The 20,327-nt window shown below is 39.8% G+C and overlaps 1 protein-coding gene across 2 annotated transcripts in view; it reads right to left on the minus strand.

Moving 5' to 3' along the window:
- TPK1 (thiamin pyrophosphokinase 1) overlaps positions 1–20,327 on the minus strand; it is a 284,733-nt gene that overhangs the window by 76,960 nt on the left and 187,446 nt on the right. The window lies entirely within an intron of this gene.

The following is a 20,327-nucleotide window of genomic DNA, read 5'->3' on the forward strand; positions in this document are numbered from 1 at the left end:
TTGCAGATGCACTGAAAGTAGAAATTAGCTTTCAAGTCAACATATACATACTTTCTTCCTCATGCACCATGTTTCAAACATCTGATAACAGTTTTATTTCAGGATGGTTAATCAGCCCTCAATATTTACTTATAAAAGCCTGTTTTTAAGAGAACCTAACTAAATCATAAAAATCTGCTTTAGGCAGAGCTATCACAAAACAGAAGTTAATGCTTTTAGCTTGTTTCCAGAAGAGTACAAATTCATTTAAGCACTCCGAAGTCATTGATACCCAGCAGGTCCAGTAAAAAAGCCTTTAAGTTTTTTTACTAACCAGAGTGTAAAGATGCTCAATGGTTCTGGTATTTTAGTCCAAGATGCTTCAGAGAACAGGCAAAGTCTGACAGTAAAGACTTCTCTTGACTAGGGATGCTCCCTTTCCTGTATCTCACAGACGTGTCACTGGAAAGAGCCTGTTGTAGGTCATGCTCCTGTAGCATTTCTTCTGCACATCAATGAAATTTCAGAGAGACATTTTCAAGTGCACTCTGCACTCATCTGCCTCTCCTCTCACCATCGCTGGCAGTGTTCAAGGCCAGGCTGGATGGGGCTTAGAGCAACCTGGTCTAGTGGGAGATGTCCCTGCCATGGCAGGGGGCTGGAACTGGATGTGTTTCAAGGTCCCTTCCTATCGAAACCACTCTATGATTCTATGATCAAGTTCCCCAGGGTCCAGTGGGAGCTCAGGTAAGTCACACGTCTTGTTAACAATGACAACTGCATGCACAACATTGCTTAAAAATAGAAGCACTTGTTTTTCTAATGCCACCATCCCTAACTTTCCCCCATGTTTTTTTCTTTCTTACTTCAGATGTATTGCCCAGCTGCCTAAATCATTTGTTTCCCATTTGGTCCTATACAATTACTTCTAGATAACTTTAAGAACAGTGCTCTTTAAAATAAAATAGGTTTTTTGGAATGTAATACATACAGGATATTTTCATACAGACATGATATACTATCCTAAGCGTAAACCTCTTTCCCTATCCATTTCTACGTGTCCTGGGTTCAGCTGTAACAGTTATTTTTCTCCCTCTTAGTAGCTGGTGCAGGGCTGTGTTTTCACTTTCAGTCTGAGAACAACGCTGATAACACACGGATGGTTTTAGTTGTTGCTAAGTAATGCTTGCCCTGATCAGGAACTTTTCAGTCTCATGTTCTGCCAGTGAGGAGTGGCACAAAAAGATGGAAGGGAGCACAAACAGGACACCTGACCCAGACTAAGCAAAGGGGTATTCCATGCCACAGCATGTGATGCGCAGTACAGAAACTGGGGGCAATTACCTGGAAATCCCAGATCACTGCTCGGGTCAGGCTAGATATTGGTCAACGGGTGGTGAGCAATTGCATTATGCATCACTTGTGTTTATTGGTTTCTTTTCCTTTCCCCCTTTTTATATTCTCACCACTTGTTATTTCCCTTATCATTATTATTATTGGTGGTAGCAGCAGTGATTTGTATTATACCTTAGTTACTGGACTGTTCTTATCTCAACAGGTGGGAGTTACATTTTATCAGTTCTCCTTCCCATCCCTCTTGGAGCGGGGAAAAACAGAGGGGGGTCCTGAGTTACAAGCTGGGCTTAAACCATGACACTACCCCACACCCAAAGCTATTAAAATGCCTTTAGGAATTCCTTTATGTTTTTTTAGAAACAAAGAAACTGCTGCAATTGAACTGTTCATTTGCTAGAAGCAGGTGCGTACAGTGTTCCACATGAGAAAGCATCCCAAACTCCCAAGCACTGCTGGCAACTCCTATTGGGCATATACTTTATACACAGAGCACAGATTTCCCACACCTTTATTCTCTCTTTCCTGTCTTCATTTCTTCTTCCTTTTCTTTTGTTTTCCTCTTTACTCCCCGTTCTATTTTTACGTTATCCTTTGAGTATTTTTCTATTTGTCCTCTACATCACACAGAACATCGTGAGAGCAACATGAGTTAAACTATGTCTGAATTTAGCTATTCAAACTGCAGTAAGCATATGGATTCAAGGCTACACAAAGTCCTCTTATTCATAAATAAAGGAACAACAGGGACGCGCTTGGACTTAAGCCTCCGATCTGACCTCCTCAGAGCTTGTAGAAAGATCAGATCTAACTTGATCTAATCAGGCACATATAGACATAAAACCCAACACATTTTAGACAAGAGTTACATAAGAAAGGTACAAAATCCTGAAAAATACATCAAGACTGAAGTAAAACAACTGCATATTGAGGACAAACATCCAAGTGACTTGAAAAATGTAAGTTTGTTGCTTGACTACTCAAGAGTGCCAGCAATGCCAGTAAGACTTGCTAAGCTAAGGCACATCAAGGCAATGTTTCTCAGCTTGGCATAACATTTTGACAAGTCTTTTAAGGTCTTAAACTTTAATGAATATGGAAGCAATAATAAGAATGCATGACATAGTGTGTGTTTGCTGCCTAACAGGATGTATTTCTATCAGAATATGTTCTGCCTGTAACCTCCCCAAAAGTAGCTGGGTAATGTAATGGACTCACAAACGCTCTTAAACTTAATTCTTTATTATAAAAGTTTATGTGGTTTTCTTACTTGTGTAAACAAATATACTCGTATTTCCCACCCATCATAAATATCAATCAGGAAATAAGGAGTCAAACTTCATCCATTCTCAAGAAATGCAGTAATCTCATTTTCACCATTCATGACTCACACATACAGAAATATAGGCATTTCCCTGCAGCATTCCTAATACAGTAAATTCAACTCAGGAGTGGTCAGGAACCATGTGTGGCAGGAAGGTTCTGGTAGCCTTTGTAAAAGTTAACTCCTACAAATCTGAGTCCTGTCCCCTGGGGAGAACTGTATTCTTTTGGGCATCAGAGTTACACCAGTGTCTTAGGGAATTGTAAGATTTCTCATCCACACAAACCCAAGAGTTCAGACAATGCTAAATATTCACCTTCCTCTTTCCAAACAGCTTGTTCATAAACACATGCACCTTCATGATGATGCATAAAACATGTCTGTTAGTCCAAGCGATGTCTTTAATGCACAACTAAATCTTTTTATACTGAAGTAAATGGCTGCACACACAGCGCTGAAGTTGTGCATGTATTTCTAGGACAGATGTCTTTGGGACATTCCTGTTGTAAACCCAAAGCTAGATTAATTTTTCCTTTTAAAAAACACATACAGGTAGACATTTGGAGAAGACTGAAGGTATTTTAGCTCTGTTACCTGACAGATTACAAGAACAGACTCCTCCTTGCACTTCTGTCTAGAAGAAAGCTGTATTTTCAAACACTCGTTTTTTGTCTAATTTGTCTTAATATCATATAATGAAAACACTCTTTTTAATCAGCAGAAACATCAATCAGTTCAAATGCAGCAGCCTTCAAGTCATTTGCAACAGATATCATTAAATTGCTTTTTCTCCCATGTAACAATAAAAAACTGGTACAATACAGTGTCCCCAGTGACTTACAAGCATATTCTTTCCATGCATCCATCATATTCCTGGGAGCATAACAGTTATAACACCATGGTTAATAACTTCCTCTTCAAAAATCATGTTCCATTTTTGAGAACATATTATGAGTCTATAATGAAACTGAGCAAAATTATCTTTATTGGCTCACACTTTCTAGAACTATGCAATTGTCTCCAGGTAGTTCAGAACACACCCACACAGCACAAACAAATCTGAAGAGTTTTGGAAAGGGAAAGGTCCTACAGTCAGAGAATGTTATTTTTTCATACATGATTCATTTTATCATTGTGATGTATTTATAGTTCCACACACTGACCTACAATTTTTAAAACAAACTGTCCTCATTATGTATTACATGATATATCATGTTTTAGTGATACTTCAACAGAAATCACACCAGAGACTCAGAAATGAAATTACTTCAGAGAACCTGTACGTTTTAATCTGGCTTTGTACAACCCTTGCTTATTTTGACCAAGGCCATTCAATTGTAAGGAACAGACTGGAAGGAATCCTGTTTATTTCCTCTGAATATCTTTTAGGATGAAGAAAAGAAGTCAGACTTTCTGAGTGCCACTCAAAATGCTGGTAACGAATATTAAGGCTCTGGCTGGTGTCAATGATAGCCCATTTTGAAGAGACTGGTGTGGCTTATATGACCTCCTCTGTTCTTGAAAATGGAAGACTTTGTGTCTGATTTGGGAAACCCATTGGTTTCCTCTGCAGAAACAGGGCTCAGGTAGGAAAAATGCTCATCCTACCAGCATACCTCCCTCTGCTTCTGCTTCCCCTCCAAGTCTTTCTGTAGCTGTCTCCGTCTCCACCTACTGCACCAGCTGTGTACTTCCCACAGTGCCAGGTCTCCAGAGAACCCTTTGTGCTAAGCTTGTGTATGAGAAAGTCCTGCTCCTCTTATCCATAGTCTGCAATATGAAACCCAGATTACTCTGTGTGACTCAAATAAGCATTTCCACTGATCTGACTGGGAGTAGGGAGATGAACAGAGAAAAGCATGCATATAAATGAAAGACTATACAATTAAGCTTCAAATACTTTGACACATATTTCTGAAGTATCTTAATTTCAGGGGAAAAAGAAAAGAAGTGTATGTTGGTTCTATACAACCGTGGTGAATAAGCAAATTTTGTATTTTAAAACTAATTTCAAGAAATTTGGCCTCTCTAAAAATACAGGTCAGCAGCATTTCTGAGAAAGGAAAGAAACAATTACTCGTGTAAGGATTTATACAACATCTAAAGTTAGAGATTAGTTTGGAAAAGAAAAGGGGAAAATGTGCCTGTCCATCCAACCACAAAGGTTTATCTGACTACATACTAAAGCAGCAGCAACATACTGCTATGCTTGAGTAGGCTGTGTTCATGCGAGCTCACTGGACTGGGATATAATACATAAATTTCCAAGGAACCCCACAGAATGAGAACAAATTTTGCTGTTAAGCCCTGGTATGTGATATCTTAGGATTTTCTTTTGCTCAGTTGTCTATGAAAGACTGTGATAGCTATCGTGTTTTTTCCTTCTGCATTTCTAACCTACATATCTCTCACACATTAAAAAAGGCAGGAGGGAACAAATACCCATCCTCTAACATCCCCTGTGAACTGCTTTTTGTTATGACAATCAAAATAGAACTTGCAATATTCTGATGAGATGAAAAGTGTTTTATTAGATGACACCACTCACTGCTCATGCACAGGGGCAGGAAGCTAAAAGATGCAACAATGTAGAAATTATTAGTTCTAATAATTGTCTGCCACACTCTTCTTTTTTGTTCCTACGTATATTCATTAGAAATAATCAGCTGTCATGTAGATGTATATCTGGCCAATCTAACCCATGACATTCTCAGGCTTATAACATGACAAGGTGTGAGATTTTTTCTCTCGTGCTTCTTAGGAACTGAGGCTAATTAATTTCTACATATCTGTCATCTTCACAGTTACTCTGAAGGAAGTTAGGATGATTTTTTGACCACTGCAGAAAAGTGAGTTTTTGTCATTTTCCTGAGAGGATTAAGAGCTTTCAGCGAAAATCTCCAGCATCTCCAAAGGTCACTCCTAATCAAGTCACAAGCACCAAGAAGCCGGACAAAAGGTCCCACCTGAGACGTTCCTGGAGACAGAAAGCTGAACTGGATTCAGCTTCCAACAATGTATTGACTCCCTGGGTACCTGGACAAATAATTTCACTTCCTCATCCCTTTGTCTCTCTCTCTCTCACTATAAGAATAATATACCTTGAAATCTAACTGAAGACTGTGACATGAGATGTAGCCTGAGATTCACTAAGACCAGAGTCTCTATGAGAAGCCATGTTATGAAAAGTTACTTATTCCTTGTCCTATGGATTCTTCTAAAAATAACTATTTCCATCACAGATTTTGTATGTCAGGTGACCCTCATGATAAAAAATATTGAGAATACACACAGCCCTAACAATCTGATTTTAGGTATATAACCTGAAGGAAAGAAATCATAGCATCACAGTACCATATCCTAGTATAAAACGGCACAGACCAGTATCAAGCACATCTGAATACTAGGCCTATTTTCAGATTTACTTCACCGTTTCCCCCTCTTCAAGGTGACTAACAAGTAGGAATTACCTAAACAATCAGTGAAGAGAAAGCATCATGAGGTAAGCTCTAGCTGACTCACCATTGGATTTTCATCCCTCAGGTGGGGAAAAAAAATCCAATTATAAAACAATGGCCTTAAAATCACCCTGCATTTCCTGAGTCCCATAGAGAAACACTGCCAGATTTCAAGGAGAAGGTCTTGTTCTCACTCTCCCAGCTGAAGGTGAAGTTTACATAGGAGCAATGAGATGCAGGCTCTTGGCAGGAGATGCCTCTGGGCTTCCAGGAGATTCCAGTAGGGTGTAGGTTCCACTGAACGAACGGAGATGTCTCAGCCTGTCTCACAAACATGAGCTCTTACTATCTTTCAAGAGAAGAGATTTGAACACAGCTATGCACGGCTGTCCAAGGGCAGCAGAATTCAGCAATACATTCACTTCATTATCTGAAGACCGTGGCTTGGGCTGATGCTTGTGAATGTTGCTCTCCTTGTCACCAAAGAGCATAAATTAGGAGAACACGTCAGCTGCACATCTGAACTGCATAACCAATGTTAGGCAGCTCATCATAGTGCTGACAGTTACTTCTGACCATTTAGCACCTTTTAACAGACCACACTAAATAGGTAAAATTGATTCATTTTCCCAGGTGATGTGGAATAATGCAGAAAGAATGTTTAAGTACTTCATCTCCTTAAGAGTTTTCTAGGAGTATATTTGACAGTACAATGTGATTCCATACTGGAAGCACTTATAAACTTCCTATGCTATTGCTGGAAAAGGCACAGAATGCACTTAGTACAGTAATATGGAACTAGGTTTAAGTACAGAAGAGAACCCAAAAAGAGATATTCATGAAGGGTGTTATCAATCATGCAACAGAGATTACATGTTGTCCTATACTTCTGCACTATCACTGATTGCTTGTGAAGAGGTAAGAAAGGAGATCTGTAAGTCAGGCACATGGACGACCAAGAACTGACACAGGCTGAATGGCATTATTAATTCAGTTGATACCATTGACCTCACAGAAAAGTGATAAAATATGTGTGATCAGAAAGATGAGCTACTTCCTTTAACTGCACAGGTCCTGCAGGACACCTTCATTTGTGGCGTACATCAGCTGACACAAAGGAGTGGCTGGATTTATGATAACTCAGGCTGCTGCTCAAGAGTTCTTGCCTGGGGCCACCAATCTCACACAACAGGAATATACCAGACTCTCCATATTTCTCATGGGATTTCAAGAACTAGGGAGCACGGGTGGGTTTTGCCTGCATTCAGGAGCTTGCACACCTGCAACACATGGAAATATCTCCTAGTCCATCCTGAATGGACAAGAGGGTCTGAGGCTTTACACGAGACATACTGGCTCCTCAGAGGCATACGGAGTCTTCCTCCTTTAGTGCTCCTTTAACTCCTTTAAAGTTTCAGCTGATCCCCAGGGTACGGTGAATATCTTATCAATTTTATCCCCAGTACCCAGATTCCCCTAACATAAATGAAACAGGCAGCTACTCCTCAAAGAAATTCACCAAGCTCACAGCTAATGAGACTCTCTGCCTGTGGCATCATTGCCGCAGAAGACTAATTTCGGATATTCAGCTGCTCTCACTTCACTCTGGAGTATGTCCCCTAGTTGAGTTAAAACTGCTGCTGGTTACAAAGAGGAGAAAAACGTACCTTTTTTACCAGAGAGGCTTCCTCCTTTTCCTGCCCCAAAAAGAATGTGACAGCTGAGAAAGGACTGAACAAGGTGACCTCATTATTAAGAGCCTAAGGAGCTGCAATGCAGTTTTTAGATGCATATATCTAAAACCCTTTAAGTTGCTGTGAGATAGGAAGACCTCAGACTCATAACGCAAGGGCACATTTCATTGCCAACACTGTGGTTACCAGTAGAGAATTCTGCCAGCTAATTATTTTTCAGTCTGATAAATTATTCTTTCATCAGAATAAAAGGATTCCCCTCTGGATGTAGCTTCTTCCTCTCCCTCAGGTACCCAACACTGCTGAAATTGAAGGCTATAATTCAATTAACAATGGATGGGAACTTTTTAATGAAAATTAATCATACAGAAACAGATGTTGGTGCCACAGAAATGCAGATACTCCCTATGAAGCATCACTGGCTGTCATGTGGATGGGAAAATGCAGACATCTTAACTTGGAGTTATACACCAGATGAGGTACTATACTTACATCTGCAGACCCACAATTCAATGACGTGCTTAAGCACATGCTTAGATTTCATTAATCTGCTTTGCCATATGCTTGAATTTATTCTGCAATGGTAACATTACAAGCCAAAAGGTACACACTTTCACACTAGTAAAACTTCCCTGACTGCTAAACCACCTTTGGATAGCTGTGATTTCTTACAGTATACACAAAATGGATGGCCAGATTTCCAGATACATTAAATAAAATGTGAAAGGGAACTATATTTGTGAAACAGACTCCATGTCTGGGGCTGGAACTAACATTAACTATTTGCATAGTTCAAAGGACTCATGCAACTGCCAGGCTTCCAGTTTAAAAAGCTGGAAATGAAGGAGAGTTGGAAGCACAATGTGTACATAAGGTTGTATGTTGGCAAATTTAAAGAGTTTTATGTTTGGTTTTTTTAGGAATACAGTTAGGAATATAAAATCAACAGAGTAAGCTCTGTTGCAACTGTCTCCCTCCTCCCTATTACTCCTTTTTGAAAAGCTGTTGCAGAATATCATCAGATGAATGATTAGAGACTTTTTTTCTGATTTCCAATAGAAATTTATCCATCTCTGGTTTAAAGCAATCTACTCGTGTTATAACACTGGCCTTGCACTTAACCAGACTGTTTATCTCCCTGGCATTTACTCAGTGCATTTAGAGACAGAAATCATTTCTCCTTTCAGCATTTTATCTGAGGTCACACAAGAGAATAAACCGAATCTCCCCTTGTATGATAACACAAACTGGAACAGACATCAGAGTGGACAGAACTATTTCTGAACATGCCCACATAGTCTCCTGTATCAGGAGATTCCAGATTCTTCTGAACAGATACTTGCACAATGTCTTAAACGTATCTGTTCAATATACCTGCATCTGCACAACTGTGCCAGAATCACTTAGGTGGGAAGGGGTCTTGGGAGGTCATTGTGTGCAGCCTTCCAGATGGGTTCTGAACACTTCCATGGTTGGATATTCACTGGCCAACCTATTCTCGTATGTAATTATCCTCATTGTAGTAAACTTCCTTATAGTTACTCAGAATCTCCCTATCTCTCATTCTTCTGTTGTGTGCCTCTCACAGATAAGCCTGCCTTCATCTTCTTGATAACTTCCTAACAGATTCTGAAAGACTGCTATTAGGACTCCCCAAAATCTTTTCTCCAGGCTGAAGAAGCCCAGTATCCTCAGCCTCTTTCATTGGGTATGTGCTCCAGCCCCCAGCCATCTTTATGTGCCTCCACTAAACCTGCTGCCTTGACATTCAGAGCTGCCTCCCACAGGATCCCTTCCTCTGTGAACTGGTCATTTCCAGAAAGGACAACCAACTCTCCTCTTCTTCCTTATCTATGTTTCCCAAAGAGCTGTTATGTCCCTATCAGATCTCCAGCCATCTGAGCTACCCCACCACTTCTCAACTATTCCAATGATTTCACAGTTCTGTGTCCATACATGGAGACCTAGCTCCTGCTGTTTCTTTCCTAGGCTGCATGCATTTGCACACAGGCACATGAAGTGGGCTCTCTTTTGACTGGGTTTATCTTTCCTGAGTGCTCCTCACTCCATACTTCTGTCCCTTGAACCTATCACCCCCCTAAGCACCACTCCCTGACTTAACTGTAAGGTGTCATCACCATCCTTCAACCTCACCTACTTTAAAATGCTTCTTGAAAGGCTGACCAGCCTGTTGGGAAAGATGTTCTTTCCTTGTTTTGTCAAACAGATCATGTCTCTCACTAGCAACCCACGGTGCTAAGAGCCAAAGCATTTCTTGTGATAACAGCTACACAGCCTCCCATTAACTCACAGGTTGTGTCTGTACCTACCTTAGCACTTCCCTCTCATTTGCACCATAGAGGAAAACACTACATCCGCTTGCACGTAGGCTCACCTTTGCCTAAAGAGCTCTGCAGACCATCTTGATTTACTTCAGATTTCCCTTGGCAGTATCACTGCTGTCCATATAGATGAGCAGCAAGAGGTAACAGTCCAAGTGCCAGACAAGCCTCAGCAGCCTCTCCACACTATCCTGGATCCAGGCCTTGCCAAGCCATACAACTTGTGTGAAAGCATGTCTGGTTGGAAGATGAGCACCTTTATCTCCTGAAGCAGGACATCTCCAGTCACTGTTACCTGCTGCTTCGATCTGCTGCTAACGCTCAGATGGTTCTTCTAGAAGGAGCTTGTTCCCTTTCATTGGCTACTAGGGCACTGTACCAATCCCGTAAAGTTAGATCTGAGGATGGAGAAGGAGCCTTTCTTCCACTGCAAAATCACAAACTTCCAGACTCTTTTCTTGCTTTTAACAGGAATGCATTCATCCCAAGTATCTTGATTTTAGGACTAGGAGCAGGAAGCCTGCTCCCATGAGGGTCACTGGGCCCCACTGGCAAGTATTTTTAACTGCAGCTGACATAAGAGACACATTATAGTCTTTAAAGATGCTGAAAAACTCAATCCCTCATCACTGTCTCCTCTTGGGATGTTCTCCTACAGCAGAGTGCTGAAGTACCATAACCAGCTGTTGCCAACATGAAGAAATTTCAGATTGGGAAGTATATTGCTCCCCATGGCAAAGCTGAATAGTTCTAGCTAAATTTTGTTTATCAGGGTAGTACAGCATTTTCCCTAGAACCTCAGATATTACTAAATATTACCATTCTTCTGCACTGATCCTTTTCTAACAATAAGTGTAAATGTGGAAAACCCGTATGGTTTACACCACTGCCCTGTCAAATAAAGAATTAACAGTGATCCTGTAAGGGACTGGAAAAGCCTAAGGGATTTCGTAAAGGGATGGAGTTAGAGATAACATTTTTCAAATGTAACTGAGGCCAGGATATGGATGCTTAACTTCTGCAACTTCAGCTAATGCCAGTACTCAGATCTGAGCAGAAAGGTCCATTTTTAAGTTTTCCTCTAAAGGAATCTATAAACCCTTCAGGCTTGGTCAACCATTAAGTATTCAGCATTCTGATTTTGGGGTGGTTTGTATTAGAGAAGAATTTCTCACCTACTGTCACTTCTATTTTTGCTGTCATTTACATTCAGTCCAGGAAAAGTAATGTTAATTTTCCCTGCTACATTTTTAATTGTATGCAGTAACATACTTTGCATCCGTTTTCTTTCCAGAGGAGGTTCTATCACAAATTACAGACTTCTGATACCTGCTAGCTTCCCTACAGAACTTTCTGTAATACCAGGAAGGAAGAGAAAACATCCTGTACCTCCAAACCACCACTGAAATCCATTTAACACTCATAGAGAAAGCACTTACTACAAACCTTTGGTGAAATGCATTTCAAGCATGACTTCAGTGAGACAGTGGCCCTTAGTGGGTAGCACAGAACCCTAGGACTTGTGGACTAATACAATAAAGCTTCAAAAAGAGTTCCAAGTCAGCACTAATGTAAGGGTGATGCATAGGCATGCTGCAGTGGACATCCCATAGTTTCTACTACTAATCAAATGAGACCACTTCATTTGTTGGTTCTACTAAATAAAGAGGAAATACTGCAAGACCCAAGAAGAACAGATGAAGCCAGAATGACAAAAAGGCATTGATGAATTAATGCTTCATAGCATAAAATGGTATTTGCTGAGAGGAGTTGAATCCTGGGGAAAATGTTCAGGGCAACAGTGGCTGCTGAAATTAAAACATGAGTGTTTTTTACAAAACTCAACCAAAAATCAAGGTATCATAATGTACTGAGAAAATTGATGGGATCCAAGAAAAATCCAGAAGGAAAAAGAAAAAAGGGAAGTGGAAACAAGATTAGAGAGAGAAGAACAGATTTTGCTGTATGGCGATTAAACTAGTAAGAGGAATGAGCTCTGATCAGGTAATTCACAGGAAGTGTTCATACATTATCCCTCTAAGTGTCTTTAGTCCTTTATGATGGTGGTGAGGCACTAGCACAGATTGCCCAAAGAAGTGGTCCATCCCTGGCAGTGCTCAAGGCCAGGCTGGACAGGGCCTTAGGCAACATGGTCTAGTGTGAGGTGTCCCTGCCCATGGCAGGGTGTTGGAACTAAATGATCTTAAGGTCCTTTCCAACCGTAACTATTCTGTGATTCTACATCTAATGGCTAACCTTGAAAATTCAAAACATTGTATTACTCTCTCTAGGTATCAAGTAGTAGACAAATATTTTAAACCACAGCAATATTCATAAAAATACTACAAAACCAGTCTGTGAAGTACCAGTCTATGAGACCTTCATAAAAAAGCATATGAATAGCTTTTAAAGTATAAAAATATGGCACCTTACAGCAAGCTTATTAAATTATGTACCAAGTATTTCATCCTGACCAAATTTGGAACCCGTATTAACAGTCTTTTCAAATGCCTTTTTTCTAAAAAATCCATTCACAAAATCTTGGGAATTCCTTTGCTTGCTACAAAGTCCCCATATAGGATCCAAGTCCTACCTCGAAAACCCCCCATATACAACTAGAATGAACACACCCATGCACACACACTCCAGTTTTGTCCTGTTTAGGTACGGAAGAAAGATCTAATGAATACACACTATTCAATGTTGTGGTCTTTCTCAGCTCACCACTACCCCCAAGACAGAAGGAAGCTTTACCAGCTTCCTATTGTTCTCAGTTTAAACATCAGCTCCTACCAATAAGCAAATGTCAAAGACAAATGGTACATGTTTTGCTGATCATCTAATGTAAAGCAGGCAACTTGTGCAGCAGAAGAGTTGTTTTACAGTACAGAAAATTATTAGTAACACATTGCACATATAACCATCAAGTATCAGAACACTGCAGAAAGAAGTTTCTGAAGGGTGGGGATGAAAAGAAGGATTAAGGCTTCAAAGGAAACACAAGTAATTGATAGATTTTTGGGAAAAAAACAGCTCTAAGAAAATAATCTTTGTAACAGAAAACTCGTGGTTTCCAAGAAGCAGCAAAATAGATAATACCATATTAACAAGATGATATTACAACAGCTAGGGGCAACAACAGAAAGCGGGAACCTCATTGGAAGAGCTTTATTTAGGGTCAAGATTCCCCTAGATGATGTTCCATCAGCTGCTGTAGTAAGTAAGCAAAAATTTGGACAAAGAAAAATTTTGAGAACAGAACCACTGAAACTTACCAAACAACAGCTACTGGTTTAGAATCACACTGGATGACTCCAGAATACACAAATACATAAGTAATCCAATTAGACTCCTTACATTATCTTCTCTTGCAGACAATCATTAAGATGTGCATTGAAAAACAGCTGTGTGATTAACATATCATGCTATAGACTATTACATGTTTCTTAGGAATTATGAGCAGATGAAAATCTCATTAGTAAAGACTATTCTTTTTCACTTGGCAATGAGAGTTTGGTGTTTTCTTTTCCTCTCTGAAAGGTGTTTTGATCTTTTTTAAGTGGTTTACCTGCAAGCTAACAAATTGACTTCTGAATTTATTGTACCCTGTTTGTCTAAGCAAAGCTGTAGGATGAGACCTATAAAAAGGTATTTTGCTTACGTCTTCATTATACAAAAGTAATCCATAACTATTAGATGTGATCCTCTGCAAAGAAGTTCATGAACAATCCACATAATTCCAAATATTTTATAAAGCTGATGCAGGCTGCACTTTTAACTGATACTAAATGAACTGCTCAAAAGGATGTGTCTCAAAAGCTAAATATTATTTATAATATACCATATAATCTGTGTGTATTTCATACTTAATATTTGCTAATGCTGGACTACAACCAAGGTATAAAGAACTTAGTTGTTATGAAAAAAAAAAACATTAACATTTTCTTTTTGCAATAGTGAGAAGCAAGATAGGCAGTAAATCTTCCCCACATCAAGATATGATTGACAAAAATTCATTAAATTTGGATTACTGTTATTCAGTAAAAAAAAAAACTTGTGATAAACATGAAGTAACACTACTTTATAGCCACACATCACCAGGAAACAAACCTGAGTCACTTGGACCTGGAGCTTTTTGAAGGTCACATTTAGAGTCCAGTACAAAAACACAGGATGAAAATGATCATTAGCCCAGCTGGATTTTTCCAGGAAAGAAGAAAAATACAGGCTGTAATTCTTAACAGTCTGATTTTATGAACAGAAGCTGAGATGTAACCAAATCCTCAAAGTTTCTTACCAAAGAAGGTGAACTACCAACATAGTAACTTAATTTCTGAGAAGCTATGTAAATGTACTACTGAAGACCCTTTTTGTAAGGGTTCCTATGAAAGAGTCAGGCTCCCAAAGAGGGGTGTAAGTTTTTTCCACCACTAATATTTTTTACATAAGCAGTGTTCTGTCCAGCTGAAAAAGTCACAAAAAGATGTATTTATCAAAGAACAAGAAGTTGTACATTTGTAAATTCCATAGACAACCATTCAAGTGACCTACAAAGAGCTCAAGGCACAGAGACTCACTTTGACAACCAGATTAAGTTCCAACAGTGCTCTTTGAGAGCAGATACCAAACAGGAACAACAGCCTTTTAGGACAATCAATATTTTAAGTACTAACTGTATGTTTAAATATTTTGTTGAAATATTAAATACATGGTTAAACACCTTCCTTAGCAACTTGGACCTTTTTGCACCTGAATCTACCCACAAAATATATCATTATTATAAGAAAGGGAGACATTAAAGGCTATCCCCAAATTTCCAAATTGCAGAGTTATCTCGTACAAGAGGCACACTCACTAAGGATTTTCTCCACTGAGTATTAGTGTAAGCCAGATCTGCTTCTTACACATATGAGGTGGTACAGAACTGATTTGATAACTCATTCTCAAAGCCACTGCAAAATTCAAGGAACTGGCTGCCAGAAGAAAACTCAGAAGTTGAACGGTTGGACTTGATGATCTTAAAAGTCTTTTTCAACCTAACTGATTCTATGGAATTCCCTATGATAGTATGAAATACTCATTAAATTTTACAGCCATTGACACAAAGCAAACCAGATAAAATCGGCATAAGAGAAGTTCAGCAACAATAGAGCTTCCAGTCTTGTCCTTCCCTTTTTTACACCTGTTGCAGTGCCCCCACCTAGGAGCAGATCTCCATGCCTCTTCACTCTGCCTGCATTTATAATACAGTTCAGGTAATACTCTCTGGACCTCAAGCCAAGTAGCACAGCACTGCTCACATACATATGGATGTTCTCTCTTGTCCTCAGGACAAACCCTTCAAACCCTATTAAGGGTTTGAAGTAAGGGGACCCTTCCAATGCCTGGTAAGCTCTTACTGGCCTGTGCTCAGGCACTGTCTGGGAGAATGATAGCTGGCTCTCACTAAAACTGTTCTTGTGACCACGTTAACTGATGAGCTGCACAGCCTACTGCATGACAATATTTATGTCAATTAAGGGCCTTGTTAATACTATTACCTATGCAAACCTGTGTTTCACCTCAGTGCAGAGCTAAGGATGTAATGGTGTTTTGTACAAAACTAAACAAGCCTCCCAGTACCCATTCAGAAAAGGACCTGAGTTTTATCCAATATACAAACCAGGAGACTGTGAGATCAAAAAACTATACAATTAACTTCAATGAAATTGTAGTGAAGAGCCAAGATTAAGGGACAGGACTCATATTTAGCTGCCAGACTATCTATGATGTTATTAATTGTTTCTCACAGGGAAGGCAGACATGTACTCAGAAGAAAAGCTGTGTGCAGGAAAGAGAGTTATGAAAGTATTCACACACTCTCTCAAAAGAGTTAGCTGACAAAAATATGCTGCTGTAACACATTTTCATATGTAGGTAGCAATTCTCTTCTACATCCCAGGGCTGGAATCCTGTGTGGGGAAAACTGAAGTGCTCAGTACATGTAAAAGACAGGCCTCATTAAGTCTTGGACATCTTCTCATTTCTTGGTCATAAATCCTATTACCTTGTATTACAAACTGCCATAAAACTCACAGATAAAAGATAATTTATGCTCAGTGTACAGAAGCTAATGTTTCTGTACTCTTGAGAAGCACACAACCAGAAAATGAGAAAGTATGTATGTGAAACCTTAAGCCATTCATATTGAACATGACTAGCATGATAAACATGACTCTAAGGGCCTAATGCTCTTCAGCCAGGGTATATTCTAATGGTAATTGATATTACCAAAATTCCAAGCTTAAAATGTACAGACTGTTGCATAAAATATCCTGCATATAAGGACTGATTACTCCTCATTAAGAATTCACACTTTCCTCCCTCCCCCACTACAGAACTATTCAGAACAAAGAGACTTATTTTTTTTCTTCTTCTTTTTTCCTTTTTTTAATTCCAATCATCACATTAGAAAATGCTCCAGGCCAAGCATCACCTCCTGGAATTCTTACACAGTCTCCCTATTTCTGATCCCTGCCTTCAGACTTGGCACTGATTTTAACTGGGGTGGTGATCTGCTAAAGGAAATAGTTTGCTTTAATGAAGACTGTGCAAAAGATGCATAGCATTTAGGCTGCTTGTCATTAGTTTTCCTTTCCCATCCAGATGACAGAAAATCTTTCACTGTCAACTTAAAACTTCTGTAGTTACAAACTATGTTCTCATTGCTTACACCCTTTGTAATGGATGGGAATCTAGCTGAGAGATGATTCCCCCTTCATGACTGAGAGGCATAACAAAGTATGGTTTTTGTCACAGTGTATTCAGCATAGTGTTCATCATGACTGTTTGTCGGAGAGACAGGAAAACAGAGGTGTGCAGCTGTTCTACGACCTTCACACTTAGCTGCGCTGGGGCCCCTGGCCAATGCTCTCAGGGTGGACAATGGTGAGATCATGAGAAACTGCACAGCCTCATGAGTAAACTATCAGAGATCTGGCATAAAGCCAGTTGTGTTTCTAAGGGTATAAAAGCAGGACCCTCTTGTGGCCATGAGAAAAGCCTCACCAGTAGGTGGATGCACCACACAGAACTTTGTCAATTACCTGAGACTCCTGCAACAGGGCTTCCCAGCTGGAAGTGTGGGCCTGGATGATGCTTCAGTGGTAACCAGTGACATATTTCTTCGTAATCTTTGTTCTCTCTATGCAGTAATGATTTAACGCATTGCTAACTTTCTTTGGTACTTCACTTATACACTTCTATCTCTAATTTGCTTTATTGTACTTATTCACTATATAGAGAGAGATGTTTACTCCACTCACATTAGCGTGCTTGCTTTAGCGTGCTTACTGGCTTTAGTGTGCTGGTTTAATAAATTGTGCATATTATACAGCTAGTGTGTGGCCACTTTGTGGTGCACCTTGCTGTCAGCAGAACACCCTTCCATAGGAACACCTTGTTTCACACCTACTTTCTTTTTTTTAATACTTGTTAAGTAATTTGACCGATATTGGAATTCATTTACCTAAATTCAGATACCTACAATGTATTTCTATCTCCATCCCAGCCTACCACCCAATCTCTCCACAGAGACAAGTATTTAAGGGGTGCAATACTTCCCACCTTTTTACTCTTCTCCACCTCTCAGCATAGTTCACACTTACAGGTCAGAAATGAATACAGAAATTTACTTCCTTTTAGTTTTCTTCAGTTTCCGTGCCAAACCATTTTTATCAATATGTTTCAAAAACTTGCACTGTCTGTGTCTATTTTCCAAGATATGCCTTAATATTCAACATGACTTTCACTCAGTACTTGGATAACTGTAGTGACTGATGAAAAACAAACTTGCTTTACCTGGTTCTCCTTGGTTGGTAGGAGGCAATGGATCCCAAATCAGGCACTGTCCTTGCTGTCTTCTTCTATCACCCCAAATACTTCCAGCAAGTCTACAAGCTTGTTTCCTACAACAGTGTGGACCCTTTACAAGTGTGTTAAAAACTGATCTATTTCTTCAGATGGATCCCTCTATATCAACTTTGTAGTAATGTAAAATAGGTCTCTTTCAAAGCAACCGCTTATTAGATTTTCTGGTGTATGTAGAAACCCACTCAAATTGTCCTCATCTTAGTATTTGCATTAGTACCAAAACCTTTAGCAGCCTGAGTTACTATTCTCCTTAGTATTCTTCCTAGAGATTTCCTGGGATTACCAGTTCATCTGCTCTGTACAAATATTTTAGCCTCTGTCTAGGCACGCATCATAGAGAACCAATACTAGTCTTTCACTATAGAAAATGGGAGCTAATGTTATTTTTAAGCAAAAACATGGTTATATTTTGCTCATATAGTTTATGCAGAGAATCAAAAAATGATCAAATTCTTCTTTCCCCAAGAGAGAAAAGTTTCAGATCTACATTTTAAAGCAACATGCTTTTAACTTCATTATTTGTATTATCATTTGAATCTCAAAACCTTGCTTCATTGGTTGCACAGTTTCCAGACTTGCATTTCAAAAAGTCAGTGGGTCTCTCACTGTGTTCAGCTCCCTCCTACCTTGATTTTAGATTATAAAGGCAAGAGAACAAAAAGAGATTTTTGATTTTTATCTAAACTATGCAGGAATAATGTTATTATCTGGAAGTAACATGACTGTTGACTGAAGATGCTGACAGTGACAAGCTTAAACCAACAAAAAGCAATTTTGTGTCAAAGTTGGCATTAAGATTGTTGAAACAGTCTGCCCCCTTTATCTTCCCCTTATTTATGTACACCAGAAAGAGCCTAAAGCTACAGAAGATGGTTACTGGCAATGCAGAACACCAGCCAGGAATGGCAGGGAAAATTAATACTCTGGGGAACTCTCCCCATCAACAATAAAGTATTAAATGCTTCTCGTACAGCATTATTAAAAACAGAATATAAAGGAGTTTCCAGCAAGCCCAAACAGTTAGCAACCTCCCATTCCCATTTCAATGCACAAATCATATATTTTTTTTTCCAAGTCACAAAGGATTGAATTATTCATTCAAGACTCTTCTGAAAGCAACTTTAAGCATGGCATTATAAAGCCTCTTATAGAAAAGATGAATGAAAAGAGTTACACCTTTCCAATTCAAGTGAATTGTAAGCTAAATTGACAAATCACCATCTCGTTTTATTTTTTCAGTATCTTCTTAAAAACATTCTAAATTTATTTTGCAGTGGTCACAGAATCACAGAATCCCAAGGGTTGGAAGGGACCTCGAAAGATCATCTAGTCCAAACCCCTGCAAGGGCAAGGTAACCTAGAGTACATCACACAGGAACTTGTCCAGGCGGGCCTTGAATATCTCCAACGTAGGAGACTCCACAACCCCCCTGGGCAACCTGTTCCAGTGCTCTGTCACTCACAGTAAAGAAGTTCTTCCTGATGTTAACGTGGAACCTCCTATGTTCCAGTTTGCACCCATTGCCCCTTGTCCTATCACTGGATATGACTGAAAAAAGCCTAGATCCATCATCCTGACACCCACCCTTTACATATTTGTAAACACTGATGAGGTCACCCCTCAGTCTCCTCTTCTCCAAGCTAAAGAGACCCAGCTCCCTCAGCCTCTCCTCATAAGGGAGGTGTTCCACTCCCTTCATCATCTTTGTGGCTCTGCACTGGACTCTTTCAAGCAATTCCCTGTCCTTCTTGAATTGAGGGGACCAGAACTTGACGCAATATTCCAGATGCAGCCTCACCAAGGCAGAGTAGAGGGGGAGGAGAACCTCTCTTGACCTACTAACCACACCCTTTCTAATGCACCCTAGGATGCTATTTGCCTTCTTGGCCACAAGGGCACATGGCTGGCTCATGGTCATCCTCCTATCCACCAGGACCCCCAGGTCCCTTTCCCCTTCACTACTTTCCAGCAGGTCAACCCCCAACCTGTGCTGGTACATGGGGTTGTTCTTCCCCAGATGCAAGACTCCCCACCCAACTCTCCAGCCTGTCCAGGTCTCGCTGAATGGCAACACAGCCTTCTGGTGTGTCAGTCAGTGGAGCTCTGTACCCACAAATCAATCACAAGTGAGTTACTCTTCACTTTCAGATTTTAACCACAGTTATCCTTAAGCCCTCTTGCTCCCTCACACTGCTGCCTCTATCCATTTAGCTGTGCAAGTAATGATCAGAGTCACTCCTTGTCTTGCTGCTAAATGAGCTCCTG

The sequence above is a fragment of the Melopsittacus undulatus genome, chromosome 1, assembly GCF_012275295.1.
Source record: "Melopsittacus undulatus isolate bMelUnd1 chromosome 1, bMelUnd1.mat.Z, whole genome shotgun sequence".
Taxonomy (NCBI): domain Eukaryota; kingdom Metazoa; phylum Chordata; class Aves; order Psittaciformes; family Psittaculidae; genus Melopsittacus; species Melopsittacus undulatus.